This window comes from Prionailurus viverrinus, chromosome C2, assembly GCF_022837055.1.
Source record: "Prionailurus viverrinus isolate Anna chromosome C2, UM_Priviv_1.0, whole genome shotgun sequence".
Taxonomy (NCBI): domain Eukaryota; kingdom Metazoa; phylum Chordata; class Mammalia; order Carnivora; family Felidae; genus Prionailurus; species Prionailurus viverrinus.
Genome location: NC_062569.1, coordinates 87,590,938 through 87,605,294, shown reverse-complemented (window position 1 = coordinate 87,605,294; position 14,357 = coordinate 87,590,938). Strand labels below are relative to the sequence as shown.

General features: G+C 38.9%; 1 protein-coding gene across 3 annotated transcripts in view; it reads right to left on the bottom strand.

The window, feature by feature from the left end:
* The window catches only part of PCYT1A (phosphate cytidylyltransferase 1A, choline), a 47,131-nt gene extending 32,774 nt beyond the window's left edge, over positions 1–14,357 (bottom strand). Inside the window, exon 1 of one of the 3 annotated variants that reach the window (XM_047875082.1) lies at positions 14,203–14,357. The gene's annotated coding sequence lies outside the window, so the exon portion shown is untranslated. Of the gene's footprint in view, positions 1–13,432; positions 13,453–14,202 lie in introns of those variants that run through there. The other 2 variants (XM_047875084.1, XM_047875083.1) reach the window with 2 other exon arrangements.

Here is a 14,357-nt window from a genome sequence, read left to right as displayed (position 1 = left end):
GTTTAGGCCCCGCATTGGGCTCTCTGCTGTCAGCATAGAACTCACTTCAGCTCCTGTCTCCCTCTCTCTCTGTCCCTCTCCGGCTCACACATTCTCTCTCTCTCTGTCTCAAAAATAAATAAACATTGAAAAAAATAAACTTCCTGATAACTACACTATGTTATGTAAAAGACTACCCTTGTTTTAAGGAGATAAATGCTGAAGTAGCTTGGGGTAAAATGATCTCTGCAACTTACCCTCAGCAGCAGCAATAGCGGCATAGAAAGAAGGAGGTGAAAGAAGGGAGGGAGGGAGGAGGGAACAAAGGAAGGGGATGGAGGAGAAGAAAGGGAAGTAGTGGGGGAGGAGAAAGAAGAAAATTGTGTACACTATGTTATATATAAAAAAAGGTAAAGCAAATATGGCAAAATGTTATCAATGTATGCAACTAGATGGGGTATAAAGGAGTTAATTTTAATATTCTTGCAACTTTTCTATAGGCTTTACACTTTTCAAATAAAAAGTTTAATTTTTAAAATGTTCTGTGGCAATTTTCCACATAGATAGGCTCTCATATAAGATTGTCTTTCAGATTCTCTAGAAACATATTCCTTCTCCTTCCTAATTCTTTGATTTAGTATACATGATACAAATATTCCAAGAAGTATATGTTCTCGTAATCTAAACATCTTGCAGGAAGTAAGATCATAACAGCAACAATCATAATAATGACTCTTTTTTTTTTAATATTTACTATGTGCCAAGCACTGTGCTAGGCACTTAATACACATTATTCTCATTTAACCCATACAACCTGAGATGCAGGTATTATTAGCCCCAACTTACAAATGAGAAAACTAAGGATCAGGGAAGTTAAGCAACATAACCAACAGATCACACAGCTGGCCAATGCGAGAGCCAGGATTTAAATCCAGGCTTGCCTAATTCCCAAGTCTTCACCACTATATTGGGCTGTCTCCCAGAATCCAAGGTTTTTACTTACTTACTTACTTATTTACTTACTTACTCATTTATTTATTATGTTTGTTTTTGGGAGAGAGAGAGTGAGCAGGGGAGGGGCAGAGAGAGAGGAAGACAGAGAATCCAAAGCAGGCTCCGCACTGAGAGCAGACACCAGATGCCGGACCCAAACTCATGTCAGATCATGATCTGAGCTGAAGTCCAATGCTTAACCAACTGAGCCACCCAGGTGCCCCAGAAATCCAAGACTTCTAAAAAGAAGCTGTCTCATCATCAATACTGCTGCTTCCTTCTATCAAGAACATTCTCCTTACGGCACGGGTCCCTTAAGTTCTTACTGATGTAAATCAGTCTTAACTGCACAGAATAAAAGGTCACAGTTACTTAAAAGGTAAACAAGGCCCCAGGACCAATCAAACATAACTGACATGGCTATTGGCCTGATTCAGAGGCAGTCCAATTTGTCAGCTGTACAGATATGTAGATCTTCCCTATTAGATAGTTTTGCTATGATTTTTCTAAGCTTTCAACTTAAGCAATAAAGAATTCTTGGGGCACCTGGGTGGCTCAGTTGGTTGAGCTCCCTCCCCACTTTTGATTTCAGCTGGGGTCAATGTTCCAGAGTCATGAGATCGAGCTCCACGTCCAACACAAAGCTGAGCATTGAGCCTGCTTAAGATTCTCATTCCCTCTCTCTCTCTCCCCCACACTCACTTGAGTTCAGTCTCTCAAAAATAAAAAAAAAAAATTCTTTAATCTCTGTTCTTCCCTCTTCTGACATCACAAATAGGTGGCAATTTCCATTCATGATATAAAAGAATTTTAAGGGTGCCATAATAAATCAAGGGAATAAATGTCATGTCATATTTTCAACAATTATTTTCCATAACTTACAGTTAAAATTCTTTAGTGTTTAACAGAAAAATACTTAACAGGTCCAAAAACATGTTTATAGGAATTTCTCAGAAGTCTGCTCTGTGTGTGGGGGTGGGGTGGGGGGTGAGAGGAAGGGGGGGGGGTAATGTGTGCTACGATATTTTTACAGATTTATTGAAGTGTAATTGACACACAACAAACTGTATTTAAAGTATATAATTTAATGAGTTTTAACATATCTATACATCTGTGAATCATCAAAATTAAGATAAGCAACATAACTATCACTCTCAGGTTTCTTCATGCCACTCACTTTATAATCTATCCCTCCCTCCCTCCCCGACTTCAACTTTGCGTTGCTTTTTTGTTTGTTTTACATTGTGGCAAAATACACATAACATAAAATTTGCTTTGGTTTTGAACTGCTTACTTCTTAAAATACTGAATCATCTTGTCATATGATTCAACTTAACTAGACAAATCATGGTGGATATTATTATACTAGAAAGAAGCAAAGGCTCTCCTTCCAAGAGTTAAAATATTGTCAGTGTGGTTTTAAAGACATTCTAAAGCCAAATTAGTATCTGGGGTGGTTGGACCTTGTGACACTGGATCTATTTCACTAGATTAAAAAACCACAGGGGTGCCTAGGTGGCTCAGTCAGTTAAGCATTGACTCTTGATTTTGGCTCAGGTTATAATCTCATGGTTCATGGGGCTCTGCACTGACAGCATGGAGCCTGCTTGGGATTCTCTCTCTCTCTCTCTCTCTCTCTCTCTCTCTCTCTCTCTCTGTCCCTCCTCTCCTCTCTCTCTCTCTCTCTCTCTCTCTCTCTGTCCCTCCTCTCCTCTCTCTCTCTCTCTCTCTCTCTCTCTCTCTGTCCCTCCTCTCCTCTCTCTCTCTCAAAATAAATAAACTTTTTTTAAAAAATCATACAAAAAATATAAAATATCATAATGAGGACTCAAGGCAAGAGAAAGGATTTGTATGATTAGCTAATTAAAAAGCCAAAGTAAACTTCACAAACATAAAAAGAATCAAGGCAACCATTGTTATTAATATGTTACAAAGCCCTTTGGTAAATAATAGTAATACTAATATATTTTACCTGTATTTCATTTGAATACATACAACAAAATCTCTCCATCTGCCTTATATAAACACCTTTAATCAAATGTGTAAGGCAGTGTTTCCCAATATTATTTATCCATGCTCCATTTTAAGAAATACAGAAATCTTGGGGCGCCTGGGTGGCGCAGTCGGTTAGGCGTCCGACTTCAGCCGGGTCACGATCTCGCGGTCCGTGAGTTCGAGCCCCGCATCGGGCTCTGGGCTGATGGCTCAGAGCCTGGAACCTGTTTCCGATTCTGTGTCTCCCTCTCTCTCTGCCCCTCCCCCGTTCATGTTCTGTCTCTCTCTGTCCCAAAAATAAATAAAAACGTTGAAAAAAAAATTAAAAAAAAAAAAAGAAATACAGAAATCTTAACCTCGCTTCGTCAGCATAGTGTAGTGATTAAAAGAGTTCAGGCCCTAAAGTCAGATTACCTAAATATGAATCTTATCTCTACCACTTATTAGCCATGAGAACTTGGAACAAATTCCTTAATCGTCAGAGTTGCATCACCTAACAAACGAGGTTCAAATGGAGTAATCCATGTAAAGCCTTAATCGGTGCTTGGCACACAGTAGTGCTTGTACATATTTTACATTTTAATGTAAAAATGTGGTTAAATATTAAATATGCTATATCTCCTGCTATATATCTCCCACTCCTACCCCATTTAAGAACTACTGTTGTAGCAAGAACTCTTCTAGAGTCTGATCTTTTTTTTTCTCTAAGGTTATTTATTTGAGAGAGAGAGAGAGAGTGTGTGTGTGTGTGTGTGTGTGTGTGCATGTGAGCAAGGGGCAGAGAGAGAGGGGGACAGAGAGACTCCCAAGCAGGCTCCGTGCTGCCAGCACAGAGCCCAACTTGGGGCTCTATCCCACAAACTGCGAGATCATGACCTGAGCCACAAACAAGAGTCAGACATTTAACTGACTAAGCCACCCAGGCGCTCCTTCTAGAGTCTGATCTTAAGCTGTGATGAAGAAAGAAATATTACCACCACTAACAGTGAGCACTTATATAACACCTGTATACCTAAATACTTAAAAATATTTAAAACTCCCTTAATTTCACAATCCTTCGACACAGCTATATTGTTTTTTAACACTATTTATACAGATGAGAAAACTGAGGCACAGTTAAGGTCACATAGCTAGTAAGCTGAGAAGCTAGGAATCAGATTCAGTCAGCCTAGCTGCATACTACACACCCCTAACTACTATAGTATACAATATGATACAATACTATACTATATAAGAAGGTATATCTCTATCTCTAAATATCTGAATGCTTGTCATGTTGGATACAGCAAACAGTTGTTCTGTGAGAGTCGACCAAAAAATGGATCATTGGTTGGAAGATGCAGAGTTATAAATTTTAACTAAACATAATAATAACCTTTTTAGGAACAAAAGAGTTATCTGAAATGGGACTGGGTTACCTCAGGAGGCATTTCCTTTTGGCACACCAGGACATTCGAGCTGAGGTTGTGTAGAAACACATTTATTCCTTTTGTTGGTCATTATCCTGTTAAAGTCCATTTTGGTTGATTTTTTTGCTTATTCCAATCTGTTAAAATAATTTCAAATTTTGACTGCCATCTATAATATTAGCTATTTATCATAATTTTATGTAGTCTGTAAACTTGAAAATGTTTTTATGTCTCCATCCAAGTCACTGATGAAAATATTGATCAGGATTGATCTATGTCATCATATGCCAACGTGACATACCACTAGATCCTTTCCCCCTTGTTATCACCCACTCTTTTTTCTCTTTTTTAATGTTTACTTATTTATTTTGAGAGGGAACACGAATGTGCAAAGGGGGGAGGGGCAGAGAGACAGAGGTGGGGAGAGAATCCCAAGCAGGCTCCCAGCCAGTAGCACAGAGCCTGACACAGAGCCCAATGTGAGACCTAATTCCATGAACTGCGAGATCATGACCTGAGCCAAAATAAGACCCACTCTTAATACTCTAGGTTAATACAATGTAAAACATGGCAGAGTTTATCTTTAGAAAACAGAATATAGAATATATTTAAAATTCTTAATGATTAGGGTATTCAATCAGATGTAAATCTGTTTCACTGCATTATCACACAATCCATATTTCTCTATCATAATACCAAAGATTACGATGATAATAGTGATGATAATAATTATAGCTAACACTTATAGAATACTTTCAATGGCCAAGAACTTTCAACTTCTGCATATATTAAGTAATTTAACCCTCACAACAATCCTATAAGGTAGGTAATACTATTATCTCTATTTTGCAGATGAGGAAATTAAGGCACAGCTAAATTAAATGACTGACGTCACACACCTAGGACAGGGCAAAAACAGGATTTGAACCTAAGCATTCTGGCTCTAGGGTCTGTGCACTTAATAACACTATGCTACCTAGTATATAAAATGGTCATATATGAATTTAATCAAAACCACTTATTATATTCTGTCAAATAGGAATTTACTTTCATATTTCACAAACAGTGGGCTCCCTTCTCACTGGGCATATTGATGGCAGACTACTCAAGAACTCTAGGGGCTTGTTTTGGTTTGGGCCAAAACAGAAGAGTAGCGAGAGCGCTAGACTAGGAATCATATCATATAAACTGGGATTTAATTCTAGCTCCTTCTAGTACCTTAACTCGAGGTTAAGGTAAGTCCCTTGATTCTAAGAGTTTCTTCATGTGATTAAGGAAGGCTCTATTAAAATGTACTTAATTTCTAAGTCATGCTAAGGGTTAAATGAGAAATTAGACTATAAACTCCCTGATGTAGTGGAGATCTGTTGTTTGTCTTCCCACTGTTCAACCCTCCTGCTCCAAAAAGAGCCCATTTTCATTTGGAAACTCGCTTTCATTTGGTCTGTGTAAGCTTCAGTCTCAAACCCTAGCATAACATGTGCCTTAAACCAATCAGCACATCACTCTCCCCTGGCCAGAGATTGGGGGAGGGAGGCAGAAGGGATAGGCAGTAATAGGTGACCTAAGCCAGTCCAATCAGAGTAAATTTAGAACTCACCAGATGGGAATGCTTGGACAAAGATGATCATTTCTTTCTCTGTGGATGTGAACCTAGAGACACGGCTTTGGGAACCATCCTGTGACAATCCAGTGACCCATCCTATCACCAGGAGGAGAGCCTCTTTTGAAATTGTCAACACAGACACACAGAAAGCAAGCTAGTGATGGAGAGAATTCAGATCCTCAACTGTCTAATTGTGCCAACCAATACACTCCCCTTTTGCTTAAGCTAGTTAAACTGGGTTTCTTATCACTTGAAACCACAAAAATCACAATTGATGCATCCAATACCTATCAGTGAGCTCTGGCACAGAGTAGGCGCTCAATAACTATTTAAATAAATATACTAAGTATAGAAAACCACTCTGAAATTTTGAAAAGCACTTTCTTTATACATTACTGTTCTGTTTTGATGGAAAGGGGTCAAGTTCTTGTCAGTTTATAAGTGTATCAAAGATGACACAACGCAAGTCCCATCCTGTTAAAAATATTTTTTCCTTACCTGCCCACATTATTCCTTTTTGCATACAGTTCTTCTGTTTTCTAAAGATGATTTTTGTGTCTTACATTGTATTTTACATTATACTTTAAACTGAACATTACACATTAGACTTAAACTCAGGTCTTAAGATCCTATGGATTTGGAACAAACACACCTAATACTTTTGGTGTTTCACATAAAACACTTCTGTATCTTATCTCCTTAGGAGATGGAAAACACGAAGGTCACAGACATTCCATAACAATAACTAAACGAATTTAGAAGTCATAGAGATTAACCCTCATGCTTTTCCTCTAGAACTACTACTACTTTTTAAATTCTGACTTTATAGATTTCTGAAGAAACCATTTTTCACTGGCTCTCTCAGACCATCCCCATCCTCCCTCACATCCACTAACCTATACACCACAGAAGCATATAGAATAATTTTATAATTAGTGCCTTATTAGGAAAAAAAAAAAGAGTTCTTTTAGTTATCAATGCCTTACTGGAAAAAATTACCAGTTCCCCAAAAGTTACAACAGATGCCTGTCAGGACACATCAAGTTTGCTATTGAGAAAAGGCATGTGGGAGGATGAGGACATACTGAGGATAGTAAATACATGTTGGCTTTTAGTTATTAAACTGAAACTTTGCTGCATCTAAAGCCACATCACCTATACCACATTCACAATCGCCCAGTAATTGAATACCTACAACAGTGAGGAACAATACTTCCCAAACTCTTCATTTATGATAACTGCACCTCTGTAATCAACCAACACGATTAAGTAAAGGTGCACATTCTTTCTGGAAAAGGTGGCTTTAAAACATCTACATTCCAGAAGGAGAAAAAAATACATACACAGGCTGCCTTAACATAACAGGTTGTCCAGAAGGCAATAAGGCAGGGAAAAGAACCAATATGGTATAAGATCAAAATGGGGATGGGGAGTGGGAAATTACCTAATATTTTGCAGGTGGATTCTGGCTTCCAACCATAGCATCCACATTAAGCTGGGATGAGTGAGAATGAAAGTAGCTGAAGATAGAATACATAGCCTCCCTTACGAATTCATTGGTGTGTGCCAACACTTCCTGTTTCTTTAGCGGTTTATCCTACAAAAAATTTCTTTGTCAAAGAAAGCTGACAGCGAGAGTGCAGCATTTGTAAGGCCTCATTTTTCCAATATTGCTACCTTTTCAGTCCCTAGATTAGTCACCTTATCTTAGTCAAATTCTCCATTCATGCACAAATTCTAAATATAGACAACTGCCACCACCACCAGACCACCACCAAGCCTATTAAATGAATTAGTGTCTCAAATTGCTTTCAAGATACAGAACGTAGTATTTTGCCTGTAATTTTTACTCAGATTCACAAAATCTGGCTCCATTTCTGCTGACTCACCTCCCAGTACACACTGCTTGTCTTGTTCTTCAATGTTCCAAAAAATGCCTGCTTGGATGCATCAAATTTGCTACTAAGAAAGTACAGAGAAGTGGAAATGTGTGTGAGGTGGGAAGGGTAGCAAGGAGAAGATTCTGAAGATAACTCTAGTAAAGCATTTTTTCCAATATGTACCCTAAGGCAGACAAAATCTGGGTACTGGCATGCATATGCTTGTGTTTTAAAGATGAAAGGCTCCTACAAGTGCAGCTTTAAGGACTCCCACTCAATCCCTTCTATTCTACTTCCTTATTGTTAACAGATCTAGTAAGCACTCCAACGTGAAAGAGGAGGTAGATTGTTTCCTAACCTATGCAACAACCTAAGTAATAGCAAGTTGCGATCACATACATTCTTCAAGTTTCAAAAACTGAATTCAAATTTGCCAGAGTACTACAGAGAACTATCTGCAAAAAGAGGAACCATGAATTTTTCCTTTGTATTCTATTCCTGCTTCTCCCATCTCTGGGACAACATTATCTTCCTCAGTAAAACCATATGCCCAGTAATGGTTTACCTTTTACATTATGTTCAGTTACAAAGCTGAGTAAGCAAGCATACTTTATATTTGGGATCTTTACCTGCTTCTACCATTGTGGAGCTTAATAAAGTGGTGCTCTTTTATTTTTTTTAATGTTTATTTATTTTTGAGAGAGAGAGACAGAGCACGAGCGGGGGAGGGGCAGAGAGAGAGGGAGACACAGAAACCGAACCCAGCTCCAGGCTCTGAGCTATTAGCACAGAGCCCAACATGGGGCTCAAACCCATGAACCATGAGATCATGACCTGAGCTGAAGGTGGACGCTTAACCGACTGAGCCACCAAGGAGCCCTGATAAAGTGGTGCTCTTAAGAGGCAAACTCTGAACTCCTAGGTCAAAGTGCATCTAATACTCTTGGCATTAATCACTTCATCTGCTGTACATTCAGGCCTTTCCGAAGAATGCAGTCATGTCATCTCTTATATAAAGGCCTTTGAAGTTAGAGAGAGGGTATGGCTAACCCATAGTGGGGAGGAGGAATTGGATTCAAGAACCAGCAGACCTCCTAGATCAGGAATTAACAAAAAACAGCCCACAGGCCAGAAATGGCCCACTGCCTGCTTTTGTAACTAAAGTTTTATTGGAACACAACCACGCCCATTCACTGATGTACTATGCTGCTTTTGTGCTACAACTGCAGAGATGAGTAGTTGCAACAGACACTGTATGACCTATAAAGCCTAATATTTACTATCTGGCCCTTTACCAAAAAAAAAAAAAAAAAAAAAAAAAAAAATCCAACTCTTATCCTAAATGAAGACGGAGCCAGTTTTATCAGTAATTTGGAAGAAAATCCTACCTAGATTATGCAAACAGCTGTAAAGTAGAAGTTAGTGCTAGGAATATGATTATTTCAAGAAATTGTACTATAACTTTCTGATACAGGATTACTGCAGTTTATATCACTGACCTGTATGTACTACTACACTATATAGAATAAGTCTTAAGTATGCCTGATGTAGGAAATGCCAAATGAAAAAGTAAATGTCACAACATAACCTACACTGACAGATTAGTTTTAAACCAGAGCTCAATGCTATGCCTCAAAATCTGAAGCTTGTAAATTGCCACATCTCAGATCTTATCTTTGAACTTGATCTCTTCTCTTTAATTTCTTCAGAGAAACCTTTTTTTCAACAGACATTGAGTGGGTACTTACTCTGTGCCAGACCCTGGGTTCTCCATGGAACAAAATAAAGCTTATATTTGGACCTGGCCATATAACAGAACTTTTTTGGAAAGAGATTACCCTAAAAACCACAAGGAACGCTTGTAATAATTCTTACGGTTGAACGATTTTGCTCCACCACTTTTCCACTACAAGATTCAGTAAGTAAACACTGTATTTAGATTCTGCTCTTCCTAGAGTGAGTTACAGAATGTATATCTCTAAGGCAGGGTCTACAATAGATTCAGGGAGTCTGGGTTGGACCAAAAAAAAAAAAAAATCATATCTTCATTTTTACTAACCTCTGGCAAATTCACCACTTCCTTCAGTTATGAACATAAGCCACACAGTAACAGTAGACTCTGTTACCAACTGAAATCTTAGATATATTTAGACATTATACTTATTACAAATATCTTCAAATATTGTTTAAATATATGATCATTTTAAAGTAATTATGGTTAGGGCCACCTGGGTGGTTCAATTTGTTAAGCGTCTTAGGCTCAGGTCATGATCTTATGGGTTTGTGAGTTTGAGTCCCGCATCTGGCTCTGTGCTGACCACGCAGAGTCTACTTAGGATTCTCTGTCTCTCCTTCTCTCTGCCCTTCCCCCACTCATGTTTTCTCTCTCTCAAAATATATAAACTTAAAAAAAATAAAGTTATTATGGTTATAAGATCCATTGATAGTAAACATTTACTATGTTAATTAAAAGCATATCTAGCATTGTATCACACACATTAAAAACATTTTGATAACTATATTTCAACATAGTTTCCTTTATAATTATATTTTATTTTTTGCACATAAAAATATTATTCCAAAAGGGAATACACAAGGCTTCACCATACTGCCAAAGGCGTCCATGGCACAAAATGATTTAAGATTTCTACTGCTAAAAAAAAAAAAAAAAGACTTCTACTTTAGGGCCAGAAAATAAACAAGGATAATCACATCTAAGGTAATTCCCTTTAGATAAGAAAAACCAACCACCTAAAAAAAAAACCAAAACTACCTGCTTTCTGTTAAGTGCTACACATACCATTTGTTCTCTAGCATACAGCAAAGACCATATGTCACTATTTTTTTTTTTTTTTTACCAGCCTTCACTTCACAGCTGGTTTGCAAATAGTTGTGAATGTGATCTAACAGCCAGGGGTTCCCCTAGCTCATTGGCAATCACTCTAGTACAAATATAGAAAGCTTCAAACCAATCTAACTTTTAACAAGAGAGTTATCCAAAAAAGGGATAAAAAGACAAAACAAAAACCAAAAAAAGCCAGCTATATAGCTATCTACTAATCTTGTTTGCAAATAGTAAAATACAAGCAATGCAATTATTTATGTTAATGAGATAATGCATGTAAACAAACCTAACCCAATGCCAAATATTTGTTAGAGACTCACAGTTCTTTTTTTTTCCCCCTTCTGGAGTGGAGCTTTGGCACATACTGCAAAATAGAGTTGTAAAAATGTATAGTCCCTGAATTTACTGACTCAATTGTAGAAGAGGGAGTTCTCTATTAGTAGAAGCGCCAAGAGATCTGACTTCAGATCAGAGTTATGCAAATACGTGAGAAGCATAAAATTACAATTATTACTAGATATTCTTGTCATTACTCGTCATTAACAATAGCAAATTATTATTCTTGCTTTCTCTATAAATATTTTATAAATTAATTCTTATCAGCATTTATAACACAGAAAAATTATTCAGCTCCCTAGGGTAATGATATCTAACCTAGAGATTAGACTGTTCTATAGGGGAATCATGAATGGGGTCAGGTGGTTTACAAATGCCATGAGATTGTATACAAGATTTGTAAGTGTGCGTATGTTTCAGATTATTAAAGGATTGTTTAAGCAGACGAATAGCAACCTCTGCCATAGTTAGAAAAGCTAAAACAAGAAAAAGCAAACAATTCTTCCCATACTCACAGAGTGAGTCAGTGTTAACATCAGATAAAGTAACCTGGGATTTCTGAATCCAAGGCTCTGACTAGATTATTTTCCCTAAGGGATCACATATCCAACGAGAAGGTCCCCAAGAAAAATAAAACCTCAACTGTTTATTGGAAGAGAAACCATAGGCTAAGAAAAGAATAAAGTTCATTCCTTATCAATCAGGACATAATACTGGTTTTTGAAGGGAATTTGCAAAACAGGCCGGTCAAAAAGAATCCTTTCATTCAACAAACACAAAGGACCCCAGAGACAGTAGTGCAGTCCCCAGGCCTAAATGTCTTCTCTTCTAAGTCAGTTACCTTGAAGCATATAAAACTGACCCTTGAACAACACAGAGATGAGGGGCACCGCCCCCCAACACACACATGTTGAGAATCTATATATAACTTCTGACTCCTCCAAAACTTGACTACTAATAGCCTACTGTTGACTGGAAGCCTTACCAATAACATAAACAGTTGATTAACACGTTTTGTATGTTATATGTATTATACACTGTATTCTTACAATAAAGCTAGAGAAAACAAAATTTTATTAAGAAAATCATAAGGAAGAAAAAATAAATTGACAGCATTGCATTAATCGAAAAAATATCCACGTGTACGTGGACCCACGCAGCTCAAACCTGTGTTGCTCAGCCAACCATATTTGGTTACAGAAAGAAATTCTTGAGTAGTTACTTTTAGTTATGTAGAATGTAAGCCAAGTAAACATCTAATGTTTTAGAAAAAGGTGTAACTAGCCATTTTTTAGCTAAACAAAGGCATTATTCACAACTCACTACCACTCAAGAATCTTTCTGAACTCCCTTCCTGTATCACAAAGTGTACATGCGTAGGAAGTGGGGGTGACTATTAGGTTATCAGATAAATGCAGTGTCAGATAAAGTAAAATTACCTCAAGTTTCTTCTATTAGATTTTTTTAAAAAACCACCGGGTGGTACAATCAGTAGCACCTTCTACAAAGGTTTGTAGAGAGGGGGTAGTGAAATTCACTTTAGTTCATTTCATCTGCATCACCAGCCACCCCCACAAATGGGATCAGCAGGAATAAAAACAGCAGCTAAAACGTTACCCACAGCATGGTATCATTTCCAGTATGCCAGTCTTGGCCTCCAGTGCACAAATCACTGAGCTGGACAGCTAAATATATCAAAGCCTCTCTGGTATGGTATTCCAGTCACCACTGTTGACTTTCTAAGCATCATCCTTTCTTCCCCATCATGGTCACCATCTGTTTACCATTGATTACTGGACCAATACCATTCTCAACTAATATCTCGGTACTTACAGAATCACTAAATGTCAAGATTGAAAAGGGCCCTGAAGGCCATATCTCCCTACTCCCATTTTATTCTTGGCAGAATGTTTTCTGTCTCTGTCTTCAATTCCCTTCCTAAGCCTTGTTCCTACCCTCCTCAAAGCTTCCTCTTTCTCAATGTCTATTTCTAGCAGTTTTTCCTATCACAAACCCCTGTATCCTCACTGCCTCTGTAAATACCACTGTCTCTATTGCAAAATGTGAGTTCTAGTTCTCCCAACTGAGACTGTGAGTTTCAGTCCTCCATCATAACCGGTCATCTCACTTATATTTGGGAAGCCTTTGCCCGTTAAGTCAATCTGATGGAGCCTATGCCCCAGCCAGAGCCAGTCTTTGCACATCCAAACAGTCTCCTAAACATAGAATCATGGCATTTTAGGCCTGAAAGAAAAGTCAGAAATAATGTGGTCCAACATTTTTAAAACATTTTTACTACATTTCATACATTTTCAGATATAGGAAATCCATTTGACATCATAATCTCATACATGGATAACTGAAACAAGTTTCATGAAACAATACTTACCCTCACTATGTGAACACACTGAAAATTTCTATTGTATTCCATTTTTTTTTAATTCAGGTGCTATCCACTAAATGGACTTCACAACCCAATAATAGGATGGAATCCACAGTCCGGGAAATATTAATCTAGTCCAAACTTCCCATTCACTGATGAAGAAACTGTAGCTCAGTCCTGAGGTTACGTTTCCCAGCCACAAGATGTTTGTCCATAAAATTAAACTCGGGCCTGATAAGTCCCAGACCAGTGTTCTTTACACTAAACACCTTCTCTGCCCAGTCATGACCACCCAACCACACCCAGTGCCCAGACATAACCCTACAGTACCATGTCCAGTTACTGAGCCCACACTGCTGTCCAAGCCAGCCCCTCAAAGTTACTGCTGGTCGATCCCCCTGCGGCCGTGCCTTCAGTTCCCTTAGATCAGAGTCCCCTCACAGTCACTATCCATCGACCAGAGTCTCCTCCAAGTCATTGCCTCATACTTTCTCAATCGTAGTCCCTTCGCAGCCTCTGCCTCGCGCTCTCCGAGGTCAGAGTCCCTTCGCATTCACTGCCTCTGGGTCGCACGCTCCTCGCAAGCAGCTACATCTCGGTCACAGTCCCCTCGCTGTCACTGCCCCTCTGGGTCACAGTAGCCTCCACAGCCCCTCCTTACACTCCCTTCGCTGTCACTGACCCACTCCTCTTTCAGTCAGTCTCCTCGCGGTCCTAGCCGCACAGTCTGTTCTCTCAAAGACAGCCGCAAGGATATGCACACACCGGGTCCTCACCTGCAGTGGTGAGGTCACGCTCCCCCCGGCCCCCGTCCCGTCGGATTTCTCCCAGGCGCCGCGTCACGGACAAGGGAAGTTGAGGAGGTTGCGGGGAGACGCCCGGGAAAGGCAGCTGACGGAACAGCGGGCCGGAAGTCCCGCCTACTGCCCGC